At 49.7% G+C, this 27154-nt stretch overlaps 1 long non-coding RNA gene across 1 annotated transcript; it reads right to left on the bottom strand.

The window, feature by feature from the left end:
* Positions 1 to 11585: 11585 nt before the first annotated feature.
* On the bottom strand, positions 11586 to 14791 carry LOC118082924 (uncharacterized). Its single transcript, XR_004692314.3, has 4 exons — positions 14701 to 14791; positions 14017 to 14121; positions 13018 to 13135; positions 11586 to 11790 (listed from the first exon to the last, which is right to left on the bottom strand). It is a non-coding gene; the product is annotated as an uncharacterized LOC118082924 (long non-coding RNA).
* Positions 14792 to 27154: the final 12363 nt, after the last annotated feature.

Here is a 27154-nt window from a genome sequence, read left to right as displayed (position 1 = left end):
AGGCGTTGCAACACCTCCCTGACATCCTTCACATGTTGCACTGGGTCAGCGGAATAGATAAGGATGTCATCCAGGAAGACCAAGCAGTTCTTGAAGAGAAGGGACCCCAGGACGTGGTGCATGAAGGCCTGGAAGCATGCTGAGCCCCCTTGCAAACCGAAGGGCATCACCAGATATTCAAAAGAGCCCAGAGGCGTGAACATCGTGGTTTTCCACTCATCGCCTTCCCTGATCCTGATCAAGTTGTACGCCCCCCTCAGGTCTAGCTTGGTGAAAATCTTTCCCCTGCGTGCCGCTGTCAGGAGATCGTCCACTCTGGGCATGGGGAAAGCCACTGGCTCTGTCACTGAATTGAGCCGTCTGAAATCCACCACAAGACGGCGCTGTTGCGTGTCTTTCTTGTCCACCCAGAAGACCGGGCTGCCCCCTGCTGCCTTGCTTTCTCTGATGAACCCCCTCTTGAGGTTCTTGTCTATGAACGCACGCAGATCCTCCAGTTCCTGATCTGACATTGAGTACAGCTTTGCTGGGGGTATCGTTGCCCCTGGCACCAGGTTGATCTGGCAGTCGAAAGACCTGTGTGGGGGTAGGTGGTCGGACTCCGCTTCGCTGAAGACCTCCTGCAGGTCCCAGTACGGCTTGGGTATCGCCTCACCCCCCTTGACGTGCATGGTGGCCACCGTGGCTATTGGAGGGGTCGTGGCGCGCCAGCCAGCTCATTCCCAAAACGATGGGGGGGGGGTCTGAGATGGTTGTGACGTTGAAAGCCAGTGTCTCTGAGTGCCTTCCCACCGTCATTCTCATGGGGGGGGGTTGATGAGTGATGGCCCCTCCCAGCAACTCTCTGCCGTCAATGGTGGCTACGTGCAGGGGAAAATCCAGTTGCAGAAGCTGGATCTGGTGCTCTTCTGCAAAGTTTCTCGAGAAGAAGTTGGCTGAGGCACCACTGTCAATTAAGGCGAGGACCGTCAGGGGATAGCCATTTGGGAGCGTTAGCGTGACTTCTAGAACCACTCCTGCTCTGGGAGGGGTGGGCTGGCTCTGCTCCTCGCTGTGCGGGTGGGCGGGTTGGGGCTGTTGTCTGCTGACTGTGCCTGGCTGCTGCCCCTCATCTCCTGCAACCAGGCTTTCCCGTTTCCCTGCTGTGGTGCTGCTACAGTGGGGGAGGGTACAACCGTTCCCGCCTTTCCTTGCCATTCTCTGCGATGTGGGCAGTCTCTGACGCGATGCTGGGGGGAGTTGCAGAGAAAGCAATTCCCGCCCCTTCCCTCCTTGCGTCTTGTCGCCGCTGGGGTTTGAAAAGCCCCCGCGCGCGCTATCAATTTGCATGGGTTCCTGGTCTTGGCCAGCCCCTGGCATGGCGTGAGGTGGCTGTTGGGGGAGTGGCTTCTCCTGCGACCGTGGGAACCAAGCCCGCTTTGCGCGCATTGCTTGCTTGTCGTTCCACCGGGATTCCTGTCTCACCCCCACTGCTAGAGCTGCTTTGCTCAGCTGATCCATATTACTGGGCTTTGGACCTCTTGAGAGCTCATCTTTCACCTCCTCATTCAAACCTAGGTAGAACGCCGCTTCCATCGGAGGCGAGTGCAGTTCCCACCCCAGTCTGTGCACTAGCATGGTGAATCTCGCCCAATATTCGCGAACTGTCATTGTTCTTTGCCTCAAATTATGCAGTTCCTCTTTGGTCTGGTCCATATGACTATCGGATGCATACATGGTTTTCAAAGCCTCTAGAAATAGTTTAACATTCTTCATGCAAGGATTTTTTGTCGCTATTAACGGTCTTAGCCACTCCCTGGCTGCCCCTGTAAGGTGTTCCACAATAAAGGCTACCCTGTGCTCATCATCTGGGAAGTCATCATGGTGCAGCTCAAGAGCATACACTATCTCAGTCTCAAAGCCATGATAGTCCCTCGGGTCTCCATTGAACTTACTTACTAGGGTCCCCGCTCTCCTTCCTGGCAGCACTTGGAGTTGGGGGGCCCCTCCCGCCTTGTTTTTCTCGGCGTCCAGCTTGTTTCGGAGCTCTACCGCCACCGCCCTTAATTGCAGTTCTTTGTCCTGAAGCGCTCTCACCTGTTCCGCAAGTTGTAGCCGTTCCTCCTTGACCTTCTCGGTTTCTTCTTTAGCTGCGTCTAATTCCCCCTGTGCCTGCAGCGCCAGTTGCTGCAGGTCCTGTTGGGCTTTCTCCGCGATCTGCCGCCATTTCTCCGCCTCTGACACACTCATCCCGGCAACTCCAAAGTAGCCCCAAAAAGATTCGGAGGTTGCTGTCACAGTGGCTGGAGCGGACTACTTCAGAGTAACGACTCTACCCAGCTCTGCATTTTATTCTTTTATTGGTGCTGCGTATTTACAGTGCTGAAGTCATTGCTATTTACACGGAGCGATGTGTTCAGTCGGGTTCAGAACCTCCGAATGGCTTTTGGCGCGTCTTTCTCCAACACAAAAGCTTTGGCAGACCCATCCTCTTTCCTCTCCTCTTTCTGCGTAATTCCGGAGTTGGGGGGATGGGTCTCCCCCCCTTATTTGCCCCTTCCTGTCCCACCTGGGACCCTGGCTCCGCTACCTTGCCTGAGCCTCGGACACGACTTCCTGCTTCCCCACTGGAATCGGAACTCCCTCTGCTTTCCCCTGTGCTCGGGGATGGGCTTGAACTCAGGAGGGGAGGGACTTCGCGATATCCTCTGTCCCTCACAGTAGTGGAACACCTTACCGGGGCAGCAAGGGAGTGGCTTAGACCGTTATTCGCGGCAAAAAATCATTGCATGAAGAATGCCAAACTGTTTCTAGAAGCTTTAAAATTAATGTATGCGTCTGATAGCCATATGGACCAGACCAAAGAGGAACTTCATAATTTACGTCAGGGAAAAATGACAGTTCGGGAATACTGGGCGAAATTCACCATGCTGGTGCACAGACTGGGGTGGGAACTGCACTCGCCTCCGATGGAAGCTGCGTTCTATCTGGGGTTGCATGAGGATGTGAAGGATGAGCTCTCGAGAGGTCCAAAGCCCAGTAATATGGATAAGCTGAGCAAAGCGGCTCTGGCGGTGGGGGTGAGACAGGAATCTCGGTGGAACGACAAGCAGGCAACGCGCGCAAAGCGGGCTTGGTTCCCACAGTCGCAGGAGAAGCCACTTCCCCAACAGCCATCCCAGGCCACGCCTGGGGCCAGCCAAGACCAGGAACCCATGCAAATTGATAGCGCGCACACGCGGACTTTTCAAACCCCAGCAGCGCCAAGACGCAAGGAGGGAAGGGGCGGGAACTGCTTCCTCTGCAATTCCCCTCAGCATCTCGTCAGAGACTGCCCACATCGTAGGGAGTGGCAAGGAAAGGCGGGAACGGTTGTGCCCTCCTCCACTGACGCAACACCACAGCAGGGAAACGAGACAGCCTGGCTGCAGGAGACAAGGGGCGGCAGCCAGGCGCAATCGGCAGACAACAGCCCCAACCCACCCACCCGCACAGCGAGGAGCAGCACCAGCCCGCGCACCCCCAGAGCAGGGGTGGTTCTAGAAGTGACGCTAACGCTCCCTAATGGGTATCCCCTGACGGTCTTAGCCTTAATCGACTCGGGGGCTTCGGCGAACTTCTTTTCGAGAAACTTTGCAGAAGCGCACCAGATCCAACTTCTGCAGCTGGATTTTCCTCTGCACGTCTCCACCATTGACGGCAGGGAGCTACTGGGAGGGGCCATCACCCATCAGACCCCCCCCATGAGAATGACAGTGGGACGGCACTCAGAGACACTGGCATTCAACGTCACCACCATCTCTGACCCCCCCATCATCTTGGGCATGAGCTGGCTGGTGCGCCATGACCCCTCCATCAGTTGGCACCAGAGATGCATCACGTTCGGATCGGACTTCTGTCTGGAACATTGCATGCAGCGCCAACCAGGGGAGGGGCCTCCGATAGCCACGGTGGCCACCATGCATGTCAAAGGGGGTGATGTGATACCCAAACCGTACTGGGACCTGCAGGAGGTCTTCAGCGAAGCGGAATCTGACCACCTACCTCCCCACAGGTCCTTTGACTGTCAGATCAACCTGGTGCCAGGGGCCACTCTACCCCCAGCCAAGCTGTACTCCATGTCAGACCAGGAACTGGAGCATCTGCGGGCCTTCATCGACAAGAACCTCAAGAGGGGGTTCATCAGAGAAAGTAAGGCTGCAGGGGGCAGCCCGGTCTTCTGGGTGGACAAGAAAGACACGCAACAGTGCCGCCTGGTGGTGGATTTCAGACGGCTCAACAGCATGACGGAACCGGTGGCGTTCCCAATGCCCAGAGTGGACGATTTGCTGACAGCGGCACGCAGGGGCAAGATCTTCACCAAGCTCGACCTGAGGGGGGCGTACAACTTGATCAGGATCCGGGAAGGCGATGAGTGGAAGACCACGATGTTCATGCCGCTGGGCTCTTTTGAATATCTGGTGATGCCCTTCGGTTTGCAAGGGGGCTCAGCATGTGGCGTCGTTACTCTGAAGTAGCCCATCAACACCCCTGTGACACTACGTGTCCTGAGAAATGTTCAATAAAATGCTGGTGAAATTTCATGAGGATGGACTGTCTCACCAGACTGGTGCATGCTCTGGTCATCTCTCGCTCGGACTACTGCAATGTGCTCTACGTGGGGCTACCTTTGAAGGTGAACCGGAAACTGCAACTAATCCAGAATGTGGCAGCTAGACTGGTGACTGGGAGCGGCCACCAAGACCACATAACACCAGTCCTAAGAGACCTACATTGGCTTCCAGTACATTTCCGAGCACAATTCAAAGTGTTGGTGCTGACCTTTAAAGCCCTAAACGGCCTTGGTCCTATATACCTGAAGGAGCGTCTCCACCCCCATTGTTCAGCCCGGACACTGAGATCCAGCCGAGGGCCTTCTGGCGGTTCCCTCACTGCAAGAAGCAAAGCTACAGGGAACCAGGCATAGGGCCTTCTCGGTAGTGGTGCCCGCCCTGTGGAACACCCTTCCATCGGAGGTCAGGGAGATGAACAACTACCTGACATTTAGAAAACACCTGTTTAGGGAAGTTTTTAATCTGTGATATTTTAATGTATTTTTATATTTGTTGGAAGCCGCCCAGAGTGGCCGAGGAAACCCAGCCAGATGGGCGTGGGAATAAATAAATAATAATAATAATAAATGACAACAACAACAACAACAACAACAACAACAACAACAACAACACGTGTTTTGGGGCCCTGCACCCAAAAAAGTGTTTTTTTGGGGGACCGCGCTCTCATGCAGGTCACATGACTCACACAGGAGTGTGGCCCCAAAAGCTGGTGTTCCTGTTTTGAGCCACTTCATATTGGACGGTATGGATTATGCAAGCTGTTCTTTCCCAGATTCAATATGCACAAAGGTTTCAAATCAAGGGTGGTCTACCTGTTAGCGTTTGAGGCTAGTATTTTTCTTCGTGGGAAGTGGTCAGGGGCCACATGCATGTTTGTGGCCAAAGCTGGTGGCAAGTGAGTCCCTCATTTCTGCAGGCTGCCACCACCTTCCTCTGGATCTCCAGGGTGTGGGCTCTGCACACCGCAGTGGCGCCAGGGCTGTACAAGGCAAAGCCAAGGACTTTCCTCAATTCCTCTCCATCACTCCTTGCTATTGCTCTGCCGCTAGAGCCCATAGCGTCAGTGGGTTGTTGTGTTTTTCTCCTTCCTGCCCAGCGCTCTCTTGCTGGGTAGCAACTGCCCAAGAGAGGATTCAGGAATGTCCCACATCCAATCGAGAAGCAGGGCAGGTTCTTTAAATTTGGGGTGCTCCTCCTATTTTGGGACTCTTGAGCCACCCGCGATCTTCAGATGAAGGGCAATATACAAAATTTAAAAATAAAGAAGTAGATAAAATAAAGAAGCACAAAAGGTTTCAGTTGCTCTTTATACCTTCAGGTGCAGAAAAATGAAATGAAATGACTGAGCTGACATGTATTAACCACAGATACAGCACTGAACTGTTACCAGAGCAGCTGGTTTGGCCTGCCTTGCACCTGAGATTAACTCATGCATGGGGTGACTGAGGCTCATGAAGAAAGTTAACCCCTTCTCATGTCCTGTTAATCCAAAAGCCATGACAAATTCATGGATCTGTAGCAAAATTACATAGAGTGCAAGATGAGTTGGGAAGCAACTGGTAAGATTTCCTCTCTGGCTTCAGTGCTGAGCCTTTCACAAAGTTTGCAGGAATTTTCTCTAGTGTTGTGATTCTCCTCCTCTCCACACCTTCCAGCCTCCACCTTGGTTCCCTCCTGCACTTGGAACAACCTCTCAATCTGTATTGGTCAAATTGTTTTCATGTTCACATGTTTTAACTCACAAATTGATACTCACTTTGTTGGCAAAACCCAATAGGAACCACTCGTGGATCAGTTCTTACACAAAAGGGAGGCTGTGGGTCACCAATAATGCTTGTAACTGCGAGGGCAGTTGGGAAGGAAAGAATAATGAGATTGTTCTCAATGACATTTGAATTGACCTTCATACATGATCGTCTAAGTTCAAATATGCTGAAGTGCTGTAAGATGAAGCTACCTGGGCACCACAACTATAATCCCGGAAGAGGTTGATGGGAAATTCCCTCTGATGTGTTTTGATGAGTTTTAATACTTTTTCTTCACTAAATAATTGATCACTTTTCTTCACTGAATGCACGCCTGTGTGTTGAATTATCAGGGTTTTCCCTCCCTTTGAGAGGACGGTGCAATGGGCAAGAGTGATTGCTTTCTTGTCCTTTTTCTGAGCTTCCCATTCATTCATTTATGGCTGGCTGTTTTAGCACTTTTTTAGAGTGGGCCCTTCGTTTTAAGACCGGTTTGGAGGGGGTGATCCATTACCTAGATGATTTTTTATTATCATCAGCCTCTAACCCGGGCGATTGCGTCACCCTGATGCAGGCATTCGCCACCCTTACGGAGGAATTGGGTGTCCCCCTGGCTGCCAACAAAACAGAGGGTCCCGCTACCCGGTTGACTTATCTGGGTATCCAACTGGATACCGTGGCTCAGACTTCTTCTTTGCCTGCTGATAAGATTGTAAAATTGAGAGGTGTTATTGAGGAGGTCTTAGCATATGAGAAAGTGACCTTGCGTCAGCTACAGTCTTTGCTTGGCCACCTCAATTTCACATGCAGGGTTGTGGCTCCCGGGCACCCATTTTGCGCGCGCTTGAACAAATGCACTGTGGGTCTACGATCCCCACATCATCATGTGCGCTTGCACCAAGGGGAGAAGGCCGATCTGCGGATGTGGCTGGAATTTTTGCGCGATTTCAATGGAGTGTCCTTGTGGCAGGACATTTTGAACATGCACAACGACTTTCAAGTAAATTCTGACGCGGCAGGTTCTTTAGGTTTCGGTTTATATTGGAATGGCAGGTGGTGCCCTCAGCGCTGGCCTCCTGCCTGGCAGGGGAAGGGTATCATGCGGGATTTAACCTTCCTTGCAGTTTTTTCCGATAGTTGTAGCTGTCCACCTGTGGGTTGATGACTTCAAGGACCATCACATTTGCTTTTGGTCTGATAATCATGCAGTTGTCAACGTCCTCACGAAGCAGTCGGCGAGGTCTCCCCGGGTATCTGCCCTCCTTAGGGCCTTTGTTTTACAATGTTTACGCTTTAACATAGCTTTTTCAGCGCGCTTTATTCCGGGACTATCGTACGATATCACTGATGCTTTGTCCCGTTTTCAGATGGAGCGATTCAGGTCCCTGGTTCCCGACGCCCGGATCCAACCAGAATTTTTCCCGGATCATCTATGGAACCTTGGCAGCTCCTAGTCTTGCAGGGAGTAGCTGCGTCTGTATCTCCCTCTACTCTGCGCGCTTACAAGAAGGCCTGGGCTGATTTCTTAACTCATAGATATCAGTCCTCGGCGGTTGGTGGGTCGGCCCGCCCCACCACTGCTCAGGTGTTGCAATATTTAGCGCACCTGTTTCAATTGGGGAGGGCAGCCCAAACCATGAAACTACAATCGGCAGCCATCTCATTTTTTGGGAAATTATTTTTCAGTAAGGACCCCTGCGCCAAATTTGTAGTTCGTAAGGCCATGGAAGGATGGGGCAGACTTTGCCCCCCTTGTGTCCTTAAGAGGAATCCAATCACTTTTGAACTTTTGAGTAGTATGTGCTTGCAATTGCGGGCCGTCTGCTGGCCGTCTGAGGTGCGACTTTTCTCTGCTGCCTTTGTGGTGTCCTTTTTTTGGGCCTTATGGGTTGGTGAGGTGGTTTTTGAGGAACCCTGATCTGGCACTTCAAGAGGTCTGCTTTTGCAGGACGTGCGTTTATTGCCGTCCGAGTTGCAGCTGACAATTAGAAGTTCCAAAACAGACCAGACAGGTAGGGGCGCTATTATGCGTCTGACTGCCACGGGCCAGAAGGGCCCTTGCCCCGTTAAGGATGTTGCTAAGTATTTGGCAGACAGTCCCCCAGGGGATGGCCCATTTTTGAAGCACATTGATGGGTCGCCTTTGACTAGGCAGCAATTTGCTCGGGTGATGAGGAGGGTAATAGCGGCTTGCGGTTGCACGGCTGCTGATTACGCTCCTCACTCCTTCAGGATCGGGGCGGCCACTACCACTGCTCATTGGGGCCTGTCTACTGACAGGATAAAGGATTTGGGTCGCTGGAAATCTGAGGCTTATAAGTTATATGTGCGTAAGCGTCGCTGATTCTGTTGTTTTGTTTATTGCTGTTTTTATCCAGGATTCGCGCCGGTGCGGATTTGGATGGCGGGCCATTCTATTGTTTACTGGGCAGGCATCCGGGCTGGCGAGTTGGACATCGGTCGGCATCTTGGCCTTCCCTCCCATGTGTCCCATGTGCGGGTGTCCTGGATGGGTCAGCGAGGAATGCGTTGGGGAGAACTCCTCCCTCTGCTTCGGCGCAGGATACTCAGGGAGGGTCCCCCTCATGTGTTGGTTATTTAGTTGGGGGAAAATGATCTCTCAGAGTGGGACTGCCTATCTCTCCGGATGGCAATTCAAAATGATTTGATTGAGTTACATGATTGGATGCCAGGGGTGCATCTTTTCTGGTCGCAGCCGCTGCAGCGTCACAAATGGCGTGGCAGCACTTGCCATGCTGCCACTGAATGCACTAGGAAGCACATTAACTGCACAGTTTCTAAAAAGGTGATAGAATTGGGGGGGGTGTCGTTTAATAGTACATCCCGAGATTAAATCTATGAACACCTCTCTTTACCGAGACGATGGTGTTCATTTGTCCCCTGCAGGTATTGATTTGTGGTTGAGGGAGGTTGCTGGGGGTTTAAAAAGTTGGCTATGTTAGTGAGTGTTGGCTGGTAGCCTGCGGCTTCTGTTAATAATTTTTTGAAGGGGTATTGCATGGAGGTGCATGCCCCTCAGGGTTGCTCTTATAGAAGTATTCCATTAAAGGAATCCTGGGGCTCTGGGGCTCTCGTCCTTACACCCCCGCAATGGTGCGGGGATGGGGCCAATACAGAGCATGAGCCTTGGGGAACGTCTCTGGTGGGGAGACGGCCTGGACACAGCTATCTCCTCACTATAGGGTGTTTACTTGACTTTCCTACCATAGGAAAGTCTGAGCTGGTCCTGTCCCACCCTGGGGCAGAAGATTATCCAAAGCCTAAGGCCAACACTCAATTTAAAATTGTAATTTAAATAAAGTTGTGGCCAAAATTATGCCAAAACCAAACCAAAAATAATGTGTCTGTCTGAGTTATTGGGGGGGGGATTTTCTGGGGGCCTCGGCACGCAAAAATCACAGGGAAATCTAGGCAATATTTTTTTGGAGACGGTGAAGGAAACATTTGCATGAGTGAACATAGCTCAGTCTTGGTATAGGGCCATCATTCTCACCATTGGAGTTGTCATTCTCATCCTGGCATTTGCAGAAGGCAGCGAGGCTGAAATGTCGAACACTTTCCAATAGAGTTAAAGGTACCAGGACACTTGAAAAATGCACACAAACCATTCCACTGGCGCCATTGTTTCGATTGTACACATTAGCAGACGATCCTGTTTCCCCACCACAAAAAAAAAAAAGTTTACAATGGGAAACAATAACAAATAATCAGAGCCCAACATTCCTACGTTTCATTACAATTGGCAACATTGTCATTTCACAGTGCAGTGCTGGGAGAGAGACTTCCCCAGGTCTGGGAAAATCATGTGGAGCAAAATTGGAACTACCAGGCCAGATGCAACGCTGGACATCCTTAGATCAAAGCAGCTTCATCCCTTCATTTAGTCAACACTCTTTGAAGAGGGGGGGAAAGGTTTCCTTGCTTTTCCTGGAGGGATTTAAGAGAGTGAAGGAAAGCAGAATTAAAACGGAGTTCAGGACTGAAGAGCTTCAAGATATGCACAAAATACTAAAATGAAGAATGTTACAATGCTAAATGCTAGAAATCCAGAATGAACTTTTGCAACAAAGGAGGGGGAGGGAGAAACAGAAGCTCAGGTTGGTTTAGGAATCCATTAAGTGGGGAAGATAGGAGCCAGGTGAAAAGATTACCTCTCCTTGTCTGTATAGCTTGCTGGTCTTTTGGCGGAGGCAATGGAGTGCCTCTTTAGCAACAGGAGGAACGATAGAAAGAGAGGGGATGTTTGTGTGCTTCTAACTAACAGCGGCTCTGATCCACAGTACACAATGATATAGGTGGGCAGCCATGATTCCAAGCACACAGTAGTATTGGTGGGCATCAGAAAGGAACAGGGTAGGAGGAAGGATGAAAGAAGAAAGAGGTCTCAGTGTAATCATTTGCCCAAGGACCTAACTTTTCTAAGGTTGGTTTTGTGCATAGCTCATCTGACCAGTTATTTTAAAAAGGGAGCAGTAGCAGTCTATATGGCATGTCGCACATGCGCAGTCTGTACGGGCTGCACCACCCCAGGTGCCAGAGAGGGTTTGTCTGCCACTGCATATTGTGCTGGCCACATGGCTACAATGTCCAAATCTCATGAACCAAGTTGCACGGAACCAGTAAGTGTGAGATCAAAATATTAGGGAATGCACTGCTGCAACAATGTATGTGCTTTTAAATTACTTTAAAATCAAATCATTGCTTTCATATCCCAATCTTCCTCTTTCTTACTCAAGAATGGGGACATGGTTCACCCATATAGTCTCTTTTTAAAGAGTTAAATTGACTTATTGGGGAGCAGGGTCTGGATACAAGTTTATTAATAACTTTTAAAAATGGGATTTACTTTTCCCCCCACTAGTTGTCTGTATGCATATGTCTCAGAGGAACCCCTGAATATGAAATTTAATATAGATTCCTTTAAGGAGGTATATATAATGAATGAAAAGCAGATGCCCATAGGAATCCCAGAAGCATGGCAGGCAGACTGCATGGTCTCCTTACATGCAGATGCAAATATTGTCTTGTGGATTCCATATATGAACATGAGATACACTTTCATCCACATAGCCAAATGGGAATATGTCTCCTCCACTTGTGGCCTGTGTAATGCTTCCATTGTCCAACAATTTGTATAGCAGAACTTTGGTGGCGTACAGAATTTCCATACAGACTGTCATACAATTTCACCCCATCAGTGTCAAACATAAAAGAAGACACAGTAAACTTTTGGACCATCTGCACTATAGCTTTTATTTTTTATTAACACATGGTCTTTGAAGGTTTTACACCAAACATGCTTTTATGGTCCTTCAGCTGCTGGTGGTGGTGGTGGGAAAACGATTCCTGGATAACGCTGGTGTTCAGGTAGGAGCTGATGAATCTTCAAGCCAAGTGGCAGCAGAGATGGATCCCATCATCCAAATTGAAATCTAAGAGGTTTGGAGATCATAAATTAATATTGACAAATTCACACTTACCTTGATAATTTGTAAAATGTTGTTTCTGCTTCCCCCTTCCTCCTGCACTCAACCCCGCTTCTCTACAGATTTTGTGATGAACTTTTAATAATAAAATTTTATTTATTTAAATTATTTAAACGTATCCCTATTGTGTTTCATGACTTCCCTGATTTTGTATGTGAGCTGGAACTGGTCTGTGACCGAAATAATAAATTCATTCATTCATATATTTATTTAAATATTCTTTTGAACCTGAAAAGAAATAATCGTGAACAAAATATTCATGAACACAATGAACAAAAGTCCTCATATGTCCTACTTGCTAAACAAGTAGAGAAATATATTTATATAAAGATAATGACCCATCAGTTTTGGCAGTGGGAGTAAAACAAAAATTCAAGCATAGGCACAATACTATGCTGTAAGACCTATCTTCTGTGCTCAGTCTTCTGAGAGCGGGCAATAAATTCCTTACTCAACTGATCTACATACCACAGGTGCCCCAAAACTTCCTTGTTGCCATATTCTGCAGCACTCCAAGTTTCCAAAGTCTCTTCTGCGCTAGCCCCCTCTGGAGCAAGTGTACTATTCCACCCTGGATGTAATTAAGGCAGACCTGTGGCCAGATCTGATTTCTGCAGGGACAGGTGGATATGGTGTACTGGCATAAACTTGAAAAATGTACTTATGGCAACCACCACCACTTTGGCATTGTGAGGGACAGAAGCTACAGGCAGGTCCCTCCCATCTTAAGTACCAGCTCATCGCCCAGCGCTAGTGCTAGTGGGTAGGGAGATATCTCCAGCGGCGACTCAGGAAGTGGTGACCGAGGCTCAGGCAAGGTGTGGGAAGGGAAGTGGGAGGCAAGGGAAGAAGGCCGATCCCGCCGACCCCGGAATTGCGCAGGAAACGACGGGGGAGGAGATTAAGTATCCCGAGACTACTTTGCTGGAAGAAAACACGCGAACCTCCATTTGGAGGTTCTGACCCCTAACTGACAACATGTACATAGCACTGTTCTGCACTGTAAATAATCAGCACTAAATAAAAGCATGAAAAGACAATGCTTTGAGGAGTCGTTAGTCTAGAGTAGCCGCTACCGCGCCTGTGACAGGCATTTTCAACTAATTCACTCCTTTTGACATTTAACAAATGCAAATTGCTTGTTTTGTTGGTTGGTTGTGATATAACTCTCACCTTACGCAGCAACGTGTCGTACTGCATTCTCCAAAGTCATGATAACCAAACTCACAGCTGTCTTTGCAGACGCCACCAAAGGAATTGCATTCTTCCTCGCTTATTATCTGAGCAAAGACTGTTCCACCCAAAAAGAAGAAGAAGAAGAAGAAGAAGAAGAAGAAGAAGAAGAAGAAGAAGAAGAAGAAGAAGAAGGTTACTAAGAATCCTTTTCTTTCCATTACAACTGGCATCATTCCATCTTTTGATTGCAAATTCTGTTTTCCCTAAAAACAGTATAAACAAGGGATAGAGAACCCCAAGGACTGTGGTACAGAACCAGCCATCATTACTTTTGGATCCAGCTCCTCCTCTTCCCTCCTTGGCTCCACGCACCCACAGCAATTAGGCTTATGAAAAAATCTCCCATTGTTGCTAAGGGAAGTTGTTTCCCCATGTCTAGTCGTCATGCAGGGGCCATTATATGTTTTAAGGTGGGGGGTCACAGTTGGGGAGACCAGCACACGGAGACATCCCCCCCCCAAGTTGCACTCCATCCAGCTTCTGTTGGAGGCTTCCATTGTCACCAAATGCAACATTTTCCCAAATTCATTTGCTGCACAGACACAATTTCTAAGTGGGGCAGTGGTGTTTCAACCTGTCATGGCTGGCCCAAGACATGTTGGCACCTGAGGAAAACCACGAAACGGTACAATCACCCACTAGGGAAGAAGGGGTGAATGAGGGAGGAATGAAAATCTACATTGGGAAAAACTGGAACAAATACCTAGTTGTGTTTAGCCTTGTTATTTCAGTGTAAAAGTAGCAGTCAATGGCCCAACAACTAGCCATCCCCACAAAGGGAATCGTTTCCATGGAAGAAGCCTAGGAAGTTCTAGGAGAATATGAGGAAGACAGGGAAGTTAGATCCCCAGCAATGAGCTGCCTGCAAACACATTTGGAATACTGTGTACAGCTTTGGTTGCCTAACCTCACAAGGGAGCTGGACTAATAACTTACCTGGATCAGCTGAAAGGATTAAGGCAATGGCCAGAAGGAATTGGTAACAGGTCTTCATGACTTTGGTTAGGCAAAGGTCAGTGTTTAGCTAGGAACTCTATATCCCTAAAAGAAGAGATGCCATGACAGAAACAGAATATTTATACCACTCTGAAAATTGCAAGGGATCCATCTATTCAAGCTGGGGGCCGAGGTCACATTTCACAATAAAAACTTTTCTGATGAGGGCGATTTAGCCTCCCAAGTCCCACCACCCATGAATTTTGGGGTGGAGTTGTGGCTCCAACTTGAATAGCATTTACTTTTACTGTACTCCATTCGTTGCCCATTGGAAATAGCCCCCCCCCATTTGAGGTTTCATCAGCAAAAATTGCATGACTGCACCCCCAATGCAGTAATGGACTTTGGGCTTTAAAGTTTCAGCAGCGCCCTGTGCAACACTCACACACACACACACCCGCCGCTGCCACTTGCTTTCCATTGCCACTTGCTCATCGTTGTTGCAGTGTCCCCTGTGGCACCCTCTTGGTTCGGGGCCCAGTGCAGGTAAACCAGTCACATGCCCCTAAATCTGCCTCTGCTCAATGAAGTGAAAATAGCCCAGACCCAAACCAGCCCATGAAATTATGGATGAAATTCTGCTGTTATAAAAGGAGAAGATCTACTCAAATCCCCTTCACTCACCAGTTTCACTACAATTCTTGATCCTCACAAGGTTAAATCAGTGTGACTCTTCCTAAGGTGCAAGGGGTCTTGGGGGGAAATGGCAATGAAGTCCTCACTCTTTGCTAAAAGCAAATCCCTCTAGTGCATCCTTTTTATAGCTACTTCATAGCAGCTACAGCCTTCCCTCTGGAACCACATGATCCAAATCTCCAAAGAGGATTGGAACTCCCTGCCTCTAAGTACTGCCTCAGGCATAAAGATCAATTCTGAAGGTTTCACAAGCGCTCCAAGCAAGAATGACCCCTTCACAGGATGGTAGAACTGTAGCATTCTCTCATTTTGAAACTGACACCTCCTCAATCTCTGCAGAGAGCACATGAGACGCTATAAAACAGGCATGTCCAACTCCCAAGAGACTGTGATCTATTGACAGTACAATATTAAAGAAACTGGCAGTGATCTATTTAGGAAGCTTAAGTTGTTGAGCTTCTTTTTTTTTTTGGTGGGGGGGGGGGTTTGTAGATCACAGAAGGTCCAAAGATCGAGCAGGATTGACCAGTAGATCGCGATCGACCTGTTGGGCATGCCTGCTATAACAGCTTGCATCAGGTTGTTATTGTATTCATCCCAATGTGAAGGATAAAGTTATGCTGATGGGTCCCAGAGATTGGTCTCAAAGTCTGTGATACTGTGGACTTGTAACAGCACAGGCTGTTCTCAGCTTGGATATTTCCTAGATGATAATATTATTGGAAGTCCTATGCACACAATGTCAAGCTTCCTGGAGAAACACACATTGGATTTAACATAAGATGTTCTAAGACGTTATTTCACTCAATTACAACCATTTTTTTTTACGAAGAGTCGGAAACGACTAAACGACTAAACAACAACAAATTCTGAGACTCACATTGCCTTCAGAGACCTATTCATTCCCCTCCCCTGCCCCTTCTTGAAGCAAAATGTCTTTGTTTGTAAAGATTATATCTTGGCTACAGTACATACAATATAATCTTCTTCTTCTTGACTCCTGGGTAATTACGAAAGCACAGCAAGGTATTTAATGGCCTTTCCTGAACCTGATTCAGGAATGCAGGTTGCCAAGAGAACTATCTTGAGCAGTATCTCCTCCAAGCCTCAGGGGGAGGAAAAAGGCGAAGAAGAGAAGATTTACAGTCTGATGTTTCAGGAAGAAATTGGAGGGGACCCAATGAGGCCCCCCCCCCGGCCGCGCTTCATGAAGCAAAACTTCTTTCTTTGTAAAGATTATATCTTGGCTACAGTACATAGAATACAATCTTCTTCCTCTTGACTCCTGGGCAATTAAGAAAGCACAGCAGGGTATTTAATGGCCTTTCGTGAAGCTCAGACAAAGAGCAGAGAAGCAGGATTCCATCGCTCTGTCCTCCCAAATATTTCACAGGCATACATTGGCTGTGTGTGTGTGTGCTTTAAGCTCTTCAGAACCCACGAGAGTTATTGGTGTATCAACCAAGCATTGAACAACAAACCAACCACACCAAAATTGGCTATGAATATAAAGGACAATTTTTCTAGAACAAGTATATGAAGTCATAAACCTCCTGGACAATGAGCAAACTAAAGTGCAATGTGCATAACCAAGCCTGGAGAGACTCATAAACTTATAATGAACCAATGTCTCTCTCGTTGCTTGGAACAAACAAAATGTTCTTCAGATAGTCTTTCACTGGAAGCACAAAGCCATAAATGTAGGAACAGAGCAAAAACAAAACTGTGCTGTGATAACTCCCTGAAACGAGGTATAGGCAAAGTGAAAAAAAACTAATGATTCCTCAAAGACAAATGATAGATTTAAATATTCCAAAAGAAACTAGGTAAAGAAAAGAAATAAATATTCCCAAATCACCTCTAAATAAAAGAAACCTTGACAAGGTGCTGGCTAAGTTACTCGTTTCACTGGAAAATATCTTAAACTATCTTAGGTTTATAAGCCATCAAAGGTAAAATCTAAAAATCTACGTGTGAGGGACAAGGGATATCGCGAAGCCCCTCCCATCTTGAGGTCCAGCCCATCCCCGAGCACGGGGGAAAGCAGGGAGAGTTCCGACTCAAGTGGGGAAGCAGGAAGTGGTGTCCAAGGCTCAGGCAAGGTAGCGGAGCCATCGTCTCAGGTGGGGTAGGAAGGGGAAAGTAAGGGGGGGTAGACCGATCCCCCCAACTCCGGAATTGCGCAGGAAGCATCGGGGGAAGAGGCTGGGTCTCCCCAAGTTGTTATGTTGGAGAAAGACGCGCCAAGCGCCATTCGGAGTTTCTGACTCAAGCGGTTAAGATGTGTCTCTGTAAATAGCACTGCCTTTAGCACTGTAAATACGTAGCACCAAATAAAAGATAAAATGCAGAGCGGTGTGGCGTCGTTACTCTGAAGTAGCCCATCAACACCCCTGTGACAGCAACCTCCGAATCTTTTTTGGGGGGCTACTTTGGAGTTGCCGGCATGAGCGCGCCAGAAGCGGAGAAGTGGCGGCAGATCGCGGAGCAAGCCAAGCAGGAGCTGGAGCAACTGGCGGTGCGGGCACAGGGTGAATTAAAGACGGCTAAAGAAGAAATGAGGAAGGTCCAGGAGGACAGGCAGAACCTCGTTGAACAGGTGAGAGCGCTACAGGAGAAAGAGCAGCAGTTAAGGGCGGTAGCAGTGGACCTCCAGAACAAGTTGGATGCAGAGAAAAACAAGGGAGGAGGGGGCCCCCAACTCCAAGTGCTGCCAGGAAGGAGAGTGGGGACCCTAGTAAGGAAGTTCAACGGAGACCCCAGAGAATATCATGGCTTTGAGACGGAGATATTGTATGCCCTTGAGCTGCACCATGATGAGTTCCCTGATGATGCGCACAGAGTAGCGTTTGTAGTGGAACACCTTACCGGGGCAGCAAGGGAGTGGCTTAGACCGTTAATCGCGGCAAAAAAATCCTTGCATGAAGAATGTCAAATTGTTTCTAGAAGCTTTAAAATTAAAGTATGCATCTGATAGCCATATGGACCAGACCAAAGAGGAACTTCATAATTTACGTCAGGGAAAAATGACAGTTCGCGAATACTGGGCGAAATTCACCATGCTGGTGCACAGACTGGGGTGGGAACTGCACTCGCCTCCGATGGAAGCTGCGTTCTATCTGGGGTTGCATGAGGATGTGAAGGATGAGCTCTCGAGAGGTCCAAAGCCCAGTAATATGGATCAGCTGAGCAAAGCGGCTCTGGCGGTGGGGGTGAGACAGGAATCTCGGTGGAACGACAAGCAGGCAACGCGCGCAAAGCGGGCTTGGTTCCCACGGTCGCAGGAGAAGCCACTCCCCCAACAGCCATCCCAGGCCACGCCTGGGGCCAGCCAAGACCAGAAACCCATGCAAATTGATAGCGCGCGCTCGCGCAGACTTTTCAAACCCCAGCAGCGCCAAGACGCAAGGAGGGAAGGGGCGGGAACTGCTTCCTCTGCAATTCCCCTCAGCATCTCGTCAGAGACTGCCCACATCGTAGGGAGTGGCAAGGAAAGGCGGGAACGGTTGTGCCCTCCCCCACTGACGCAACACCACAGCAGGGAAACGAGACAGCCTGGCTGCAGGAGACAAGGGGCAGCAGCCAGGCGCAATCGGCAGACAACAGCCCCAACCCACCCACCCGCACAGCGAGGAGCAGCACCAGCCCACCCACCCCCAGAGCAGGGGTGGTTCTAGAAGTGACGCTAACGCTCCCTAATGGGTATCCCCTGACGGTCTTAGCCTTAATCGACTCGGGGGCTTCGGCGAACTTCTTTTCGAGAAACTTTGCAGAAGCGCACCAGATCCAACTTCTGCAGCTGGATTTGCCCCTGCACGTCTCCACCATTGACGGCAGGGAGCTACTGGGAGGGGCCATCACCCATCAGACCCCCCCCCCATGAGAATGACGGTGGGACAGCACTCAGAGACACTGGCATTCAATGTCACCACCATCTCAGACCCCCCCATCGTCTTGGGCATGAGCTGGCTGGCGCGCCATGACCCCTCCATCAGTTGGCACCAGAGATGCATCACGTTTGGATCGGACTTCTGTCTGGAACATTGCATGCAGCGCCAACCAGGGGAGGGGCCTCCGATAGCCATGGTGGCCACCATGCATGTCAAAGGGGGTGAGGTGATACCCAAACCATACTGGGACCTGCAGGAGGTCTTCAGTGAAGTGGAATCTGACCACCTACCTCCCCACAGGTCCTTTGACTGTCAGATCAACCTGGTGCCAGGGGCCACTCTACCCCCAGCCAAGCTGTACTCCATGTCAGACAAGGAACTGGAGGATCTGCGGGCCTTCATCGACAAGAACCTCAAGAGGGGGTTCATCAGAGAAAGTAAGGCTGCAGGGGGCAGCCCGGTCTTCTGGGTGGACAAGAAAGACACGCAACAGTGCCGCCTGGTGATTTCAGACGGCTCAACAGCATGACGGAACCGGTGGCGTTCCCAATGCCCAGAGTGGACGATTTGCTGACAGCGGCACGCAGGGGCAAGATCTTCACCAAGCTCGACCTGAGGGGGGCGTACAACTTGATCAGGATCCGGGAAGGCGATGAGTGGAAGACCACGATGTTCATGCCGCTGGGCTCTTTTGAATATCTGGTGATGCCCTTCGGTTTGCAAGGGGGCTCAGCATGCTTCCAGGCCTTCATGCATCACGTACTGGGGTCCCTCCTCTTCAAAAACTGCTTGGTCTTTCTAGATGACATCCTTATTTACTCCAATGACCCAGTGCAACATGTGAAGGATGTCAGGGAGGTGTTGCAGTGCCTGAAGGAGCACCACCTGTTTGTGAAGCTGGAGAAGTGCAAGTTTCACACCAAGGAGGTGGACTTCCTGGGCTACAAGCTGTCAGACAAGGGGCTAGCGATGGACAAGGACAAGGTGCAGGCCATCCTGGAATGGCACAGCCCCAGGACGCGCAAAGACGCCCAACGCCTACTAGGCTTCGCCAACTTCTACAGGAAGTTCATCAAGAACTTCTCGCGTGTTACGGCTCCCATCACTGACTGCCTGAGAGGCAAGCAGAAGTTCAGGTGGACACCAGAGGCGCAAGCAGCGTTCGAGGACCTCAAGAGGGTGTTCACCTCAGACCAGAACCTGTTCCACGTGGTACAGCACGCGCCCCTATGCGTCAAGACCGATGCTTCAGACGGCGCGGTGGGCGCAATTTTACTGCAACTGGATGCCAACAGGGAGTGGAGACCCTGTGCCGTTTTCTCCAGAAAGCTGACCCAGCCAGAGCGCAACTACACGGTGTTTGACAAAGAGCTTTTGGCGATCCATTCTGCGTTCAAACACTGGAGACACTTCCTGGTGGGCGCCAAGCACCCCATTCAGGTGTGCACGGACCACAAGAACCTGGAGTTCTGGAGAACAGCCAGGGTGCTCAACCAGCGGCAGATACGGTGGGCGGAGTTCTTCTCCCACTTCAACTTCTCCATCCACTACATACTGGGGGAGCAGAATGTCAGGGCAGATGCCCTCTCCCGCAAACCAGAGTACATGGAGGAGGAGTTGCAACCAGCACCCCGGCACGTGTTTTCCCCGTCGGCATGGTCCTGCGGAGCAGCAGTGGTGAGCGAGGCAGAACTCACAGCACTGCCGGCAGCAGATGAGTTCGCCACCCGCATCTTCAGAGATCTGCGAGGGGGGAGGGAGCAAGCAAAAGACTTTGAGGAAAGGAGGGGGCTGCTTTTTTACAGGGGAGTGCTGTACCTGCCCACCAACCAGCTCAGAGGTAAGGTCCTCAAGCAGATGCACGACAACCCAACGGCGGGTCATTTTGGTAGGGACAAGACCACATACTTAGTCATGAGACACTTCTGGTGGCTAGGGGGGTGGGAGGATGTTCAGGACTATGTAAGGGGCTGTGACACCTGCCAGCGAGCAAAGGTAGTCAGAGCAGCACCAGCAGGGTTGCTGGAGCCATTAGTCACACCGCACAGGCCGTGGGAAGTAGTGTCCATGGACTTCATCACAGACCTGCCTTCTTCCAGGGGCAAAACAGCAGTGTTGGTGGTGGTGGACCTCATGTCCAAAATGTGCCATTTTATCCCATGTGCCAGGGCTGTCTCGGCAGAAGAGACAGCCAAACTGTTCGTTGACCACGTATTCAGACTGCATGGATTACCCTTAAGGGTTATTTCGGACCGAGGCCGCCAATTTGTTTCCAGGTTCTGGCGGCGGCTCCGAGGTCCACCATGTCAGAAGAAGAGTAGGACTGGCAGCGTATTTTTACTCCCACCAGCTCTGATGCCACGGAATTTTTGGGCTTTCAGTCTTCTCAGGCGGAAGGAGGGAGTCCGCTGGATTGGGGGGAGGTGTTCACACCCACGGGCTCGGACAGCACGGACGGCTTTCAGTCGTCCCCGGCACCCTTGGGGCCCCTCGGGAGGGGAGAAGGAGGGCTTGGGAGGGGGGTGGATGTGAGGGACAAGGGATATCGTGAAGCCCCTCCCATCTTGAGGTCCAGCCCATCCCCGAGCACGGGGGAAAACAGGGAGAGTTCCGACTCAAGTGGGGAAGTGGTGTCCGAGGCTCAGGCAAGGTAGCGGAGCCATCGTCTCAGGTGGGGCAGGAAGGGGAAAGTAAGGGGGGTAGACCGATCCCCCCAACTCCGGAATTGCGCAGGAAGCGTCGGGGGAAGAGGCTGGGTCTCCCCAAGTTGTTATGTTGGAGAAAGACGCGCCAAGCGCCATTCGGAGGTTCTGACTCAAGCGGTTAAGATGTGTCTCTGTAAATAGCACTGCCTTTAGCACTGTAAATACGTAGCACCAAATAAAAGATAAAACGCAGAGCGGTGTGGCGTCGTTACTCTGAAGTAGCCCATCAACACCCCTGTGACACTACGTGTCCTGAGAAATGTTCAATAAAATGCTGGTGAAATTTCATGAGGATCATGTGGATCAAGTGGTCAGGGGCCACATGCATGTTTGTGGCCAAAGCTGGTGGCAAGTGAGTCCCTCATTTCTGCAGGCTGCCACCACCTTCCTCTGGATCTCCAGTGTGTGGGCTCTGCACACCGCAGTGGCGCCAGGGCTGTACAAGGCAAAGCCAAGGACTTTCCTCAATTCCTCTCCATCACTCCTTGCTATTGCTCTGCCGCTAGAGCCCATAGCGTCAGTGGGTTGTTGTGTTTTTCTCCTTCCTGCCCAGCACTCTCTTGCTGGGTAGCAACTGGGAATGTCCCACATCCAATCGAGAAGCAGGGCAGGTTCTTTAAATTTGGGGTGCTCCTCCTATTTTGGGACTCTTGAGCCACCCGCGATCTTCAGATGAAGGGCAATATACAAAATTTAAAAATAAAGAAGTAGATAAAATAAAGAAGCACAAAAGGTTTCAGTTGCTCTTTATACATTCAGGTGCAGAAAAATGAAATGAAATGACTGAGCTGACATGTATTAACCACAGATACAGCACTGAACTGTTACCAGAGCAGCTGGTTTGGCCTGCCTTGCACCTGAGATTAACTCATGCATGGGGTGACTGAGGCTCATGAAGAAAGTTAACCCCTTCTCATGTCCTGTTAATCCAAAAGCCATGACAAATTCATGGATCTGTAGCAAAATTACATAGAGTGCAAGATGAGTTGGGAAGCAACTGGTAAGATTTCCTCTCTGGCTTCAGTGCTGAGCCTTTCACAAAGTTTGCAGGAATTTTCTCTAGTGTTGTGATTCTCCTCCTCTCCACACCTTCCAGCCTCCACCTTGGTTCCCTCCTGCACTTGGAACAACCTCTCAATCTGTATTGGTCAAATTGTTTTCATGTTCACATGTTTTAACTCACAAATTGATACTCACTTTGTTGGCAAAACCCAATAGGAACCACTCGTGGATCAGTTCTTACACAAAAGGGAGGCTGTGGGTCACCAATAATGCTTGTAACTGCGAGGGCAGTTGGGAAGGAAAGAATAATGAGATTGTTCTCAATGACATTTGAATTGACCTTCATACATGATCGTCTAAGTTCAAATATGCTGAAGTGCTGTAAGATGAAGCTACCTGGGCACCACAACTATAATCCCGGAAGAGGTTGATGGGAAATTCCCTCTGATGTGTTTTGATGAGTTTTAATACTTTTTCTTCACTAAATAATTGATCACTTTTCTTCACTGAATGCACGCCTGTGTGTTGAATTATCAGGGTTTTCCCTCCCTTTGAGAGGACGGTGCAATGGGCAAGAGTGATTGCTTTCTTGTCCTTTTTCTGAGCTTCCCATTCATTCATTTATGGCTGGCTGTTTTAGCACTTTTTTAGAGAGGGCCCTTCGTTTTAAGACCGGTTTGGAGGGGGTGATCCATTACCTAGATGATTTTTTATTATCATCAGCCTCTAACCCGGGCGATTGCGTCACCCTGATGCAGGCATTCGCCACCCTTACGGAGGAATTGGGTGTCCCCCTGGCTGCCAACAAAACAGAGGGTCCCGCTACCCGGTTGACTTATCTGGGTATCCAACTGGATACCGTGGCTCAGACTTCTTCTTTGCCTGCTGATAAGATTGTAAAATTGAGAGGTGTTATTGAGGAGGTCTTAGCATATGAGAAAGTGACCTTGCGTCAGCTACAGTCTTTGCTTGGCCACCTCAATTTCACATGCAGGGTTGTGGCTCCCGGGCACCCATTTTGCGCGCGCTTGAACAAATGCACTGTGGGTCTACGATCCCCACATCATCATGTGCGCTTGCACGAAAGGGAGAAGGCCGATCTGCGGATGTGGCTGGAATTTTTGCGCGATTTCAATGGAGTGTCCTTGTGGCAGGACATTTTGAACATGCACAACGACTTTCAAGTAAATTCTGACGCGGCAGGTTCTTTAGGTTTCGGTTTATATTGGAATGGCAGGTGGTGCCCTCAGCGCTGGCCTCCTGCCTGGCAGGGGAAGGGTATCATGCGGGATTTAACCTTCCTTGCAGTTTTTTCCGATAGTTGTAGCTGTCCACCTGTGGGTTGATGACTTCAAGGACCATCACATTTGCTTTTGGTCTGATAATCATGCAGTTGTCAACGTCCTCGCGAAGCAGTCGGCGAGGTCTCCCCGGGTATCTGCCCTCCTTAGGGCCTTTGTTTTACAATGTTTACGCTTTAACATAGCTTTTTCAGCGCGCTTTATTCCGGGACTATCATACGATATCACTGATGCTTTGTCCCGTTTTCAGATGGAGCGATTCAGGTCCCTGGTTCCCGACGCCCGGATCCAACCAGAATTTTTCCCGGATCATCTATGGAACCTTGGCAGCTCCTAGTCTTGCAGGGAGTAGCTGCGTCTGTATCTCCCTCTACTCTGCGCGCTTACAAGAAGGCCTGGGCTGATTTCTTAACTCATAGATATCAGTCCTCGGCGGTTGGTGGGTCTTTAAGAAAGTCGGAAGGGAGCTTCTGCATGTGTTTGGGTAATGACATTTGGAACCCCCTTGGTTAAGCCCAAGGGGACGCAGGTGGCTCTGTGGTATAAACCACTGAGCCTTGGGCTTGCCGCTCAGAAGGTCGGCGGTTCGAATCCCCGTGACGGGGTGAGCTCCTGTTGCTCGGTCCCAGCTCCTGCCAACCTAGCAGTTTGAAAGCAAATCAAAGTGTAAGTAGATAAAGAGGTACCACTCCGGCGGGAAGGTAAACGGCGTTTCTGTGCGCTGCTCTGCTTTCGGCAGAGTCGTGCTGCCCACATGGCCCAGAAAAACTGTCTGCGGACAAACGCCGGCTCCCTCGGCCAGTAAAGCGAGATGAGCGCCGCAACCCCAGAGTCATTCGTGACTGGGCTTAATTGTCCGGGGTCCTTTACCTTTGCCTAATTCAGTCCAGAACTTAACTGCTGACTTTCCTGGATGAAACAAAAAGCCAAGGGCAAGAAAGAGAAGGTAACAGGTCTTCATGACCATGAGAAGATGAAGACAGATGTTTGGATGGGAATCCTCTATCCCTAAAACAAGAGCCACAAAGAATGAAATATGGTGATGTCTCTCCAAAGCTGTTCATAAATTTAGTGGAACAATGGTAACTGGTGGGATTGGTAGAACAGATGGCAGGCATCTAAAAAGTAGGTGGAACAGACAGAATAAACGAATTCTCCATTTGTTCCCAGTCTCCTCCCTGGTGAGTTCAACAAGGGCAACAATGAAACTGCCAACAGCCAGGGCCAACTCTGGATTTGTTGTAAGTCAGACTACAGTAATGTGTGGGCTGTCTGCAGGCAGATCTGGAAGCTTTCCATGCACCCAAATGGATGAATCTCCACTATAACCAATTATTGCATCTTGTGATGTTGAAGCTGCAGAATATTGAAGTTGCTTTGCAAGTGTGCCCTTTGAAAAGTTTGGACAACTTTGAGAAGCATGAGAAATTCCTCATATATTTTGGCACAGATGATTCATAACCATGGGAAGAGGACCAGAGCTTTAGCTAGAACTTTGGGGTGTTCTTGAAGCAGTCCTGATTGCTGTGCTGAATAGCTCTCATAACAGACCGAAGTGGGAGCCTTCCTAGTAAGACTGAAAAGCAGGCAGTCCTACTGATATTGAAATGTCAGTTGCATGGTTTTTCTGCCCAGAGACACATGTGAGGGGTGTATTTGACATAGCTTCATTTTTCGATTAGGATGTTCTGAGTGTCAGGGAAGAAGAGAAATATCTCTACACACCTCTGTAAGTTCAAGGTAGTATGAATGTGTATGGAACAGACAATAGTGTGTGGCTTTGAGACGGGGAGAGGGGGCTTCAAAAAAGCTTGGCATTTTCATTGGAAAGGTTATATTTAAGTAGCTCCAATGGCCGAGACTGCACTGCTTGTGGGGACATGTGCTGGCTGGCCTGGGTGTGTCCATTCATACATTGATCTAGGCAAACTTCTTAAAGGATCTTTTGATGTCAGGCATTAAGTGCTGCAGAGATCTGGCACCTTGTTAGAGAACTGAAGAGCTGTTTGTTTGTTTGCTGTCTGTCCAAAAGATTTGTTGGTTCCCAGGGGCGTAGGAAGATAGAGGCAGGGCACCCCAAGCGGTCCCAGGGGTGCCATCGCAGCTTCCCGCCCTGCCCCAGCGCATGGCATGCCCCGCCCCTGCACAAGGCGCGCCCCGCCCCCAAAACATGTGTCGCACCCCACCCCCAGAACGCACGCCATGTCCCTGGGGGCAGCGCACCTGCTCTCCGACCCAGTGGCGGAGCATGAAGCTCTGTCGCTGTTGGTGCCTGCAAGATTTTTCTTCTTCTTCCTGTCCTACCAAGGGATGCAAGTTGAGTCAGAGGACACCAACAGGTAAGAATTGGGTGAGCAATTGGAAAGTGCCTTTAAAATGAGAGTAGATTACAAAAACTTACCTTTCAGAGCTGTAGGACCTGAGAGTTAGGGTATGTGCCCCATTTAGGGTCAACTTCAAACCCTACACCAGGGGTGTCAAACTCAAATTCATCGGGGGCCGCATCAGCAGTTTGGTCACCCTCAAAGGGCCGGTTGTATCTGTAGGGCTATGTGTCCACTCTTTATTATCATAAATTATTGTCACTGCATTCAATTATTACTGTTTTTTGTAATAATGTAAGTAATAACTAGCTCTGAAAGCAGAAACATAGTCAGAATAATGGCAAGTAGATATTCAAATGTACAATTATTGTACAATTTATTGGAAAATTATTTTTGGTAACAGACATCAAAGCAGGGGGGAGGAGACGGTAAAACAGAAGGGGGAAAGATCGGACCTACAAACAGAAGGGGGAAAGATTGGAGTGTAGCTGTCAGCCAGCATACTAAACCTCCGGAGAGGGAGAGGCGCAGGGAGAGAGAGGAGGAGTGGGAGTCTGAAACGCGCACACTTTGACCAAACTCTTAAAACCACGGCCCAAGTCTGAGATTTGCACACATACCCCTCCCTCCCCCCCCCCGTGCTAACGCTTCAAAGCACCTTTTTAAAGGGCTCTTGCAGTCCCTCCTTCTGAGAAGCCCCCCCCCTGCTCCTTTTGGAGTACAAGCCGAAAAGCTGCTGTGGCGCAACCAATTTGACATGACGCTTTTGTTTTCCCCTCTCCCGTTTGCTAGACTGGTTGTGGCGCGAGGGAGGAGGTGGGGTGGGAGAGAGAAAGAGAGCAAGAGAGGAGAGCAAAGACCTGACATCAAGGAGGATGCTTCACTGCGAATCCTAATAATATCCTGCTCCGCGAGCAGGACTCCTTGCTCGGGAGAAGGCTGGCAAGCGGGGAGGCTGCAGAATCGGGGGCAAGGGAACGTTGCTAGATTGACCCCGCCACACTTTTTTGGTGGGGGGGGAGAGTACTGGTGGTGGTGGGAAGAAACTCGCAGCCCCTCCCTGGCTTAGAGGAACACAACTTTAGGAACACAACCTAAAGAGCCGTTGCCACCCCACTCCACCCAAAAGGGGGGGGCGTGCACACACATTTTTCCCCTCAAAAAATAAATAAATCTCAATCTTTCTAAAAACACACACACGAGAGGCAGCTGCACACTCC

This window comes from Zootoca vivipara, chromosome 3 (assembly GCF_965207765.1).
Source record: "Zootoca vivipara chromosome 3, rZooViv2.hap1.1, whole genome shotgun sequence".
In the NCBI taxonomy this organism is placed as follows: domain Eukaryota; kingdom Metazoa; phylum Chordata; class Lepidosauria; order Squamata; family Lacertidae; genus Zootoca; species Zootoca vivipara.
The sequence above is the reverse complement of the archived record's forward strand: the minus strand, read 5'-3'. Positions and strand labels throughout refer to the sequence as shown.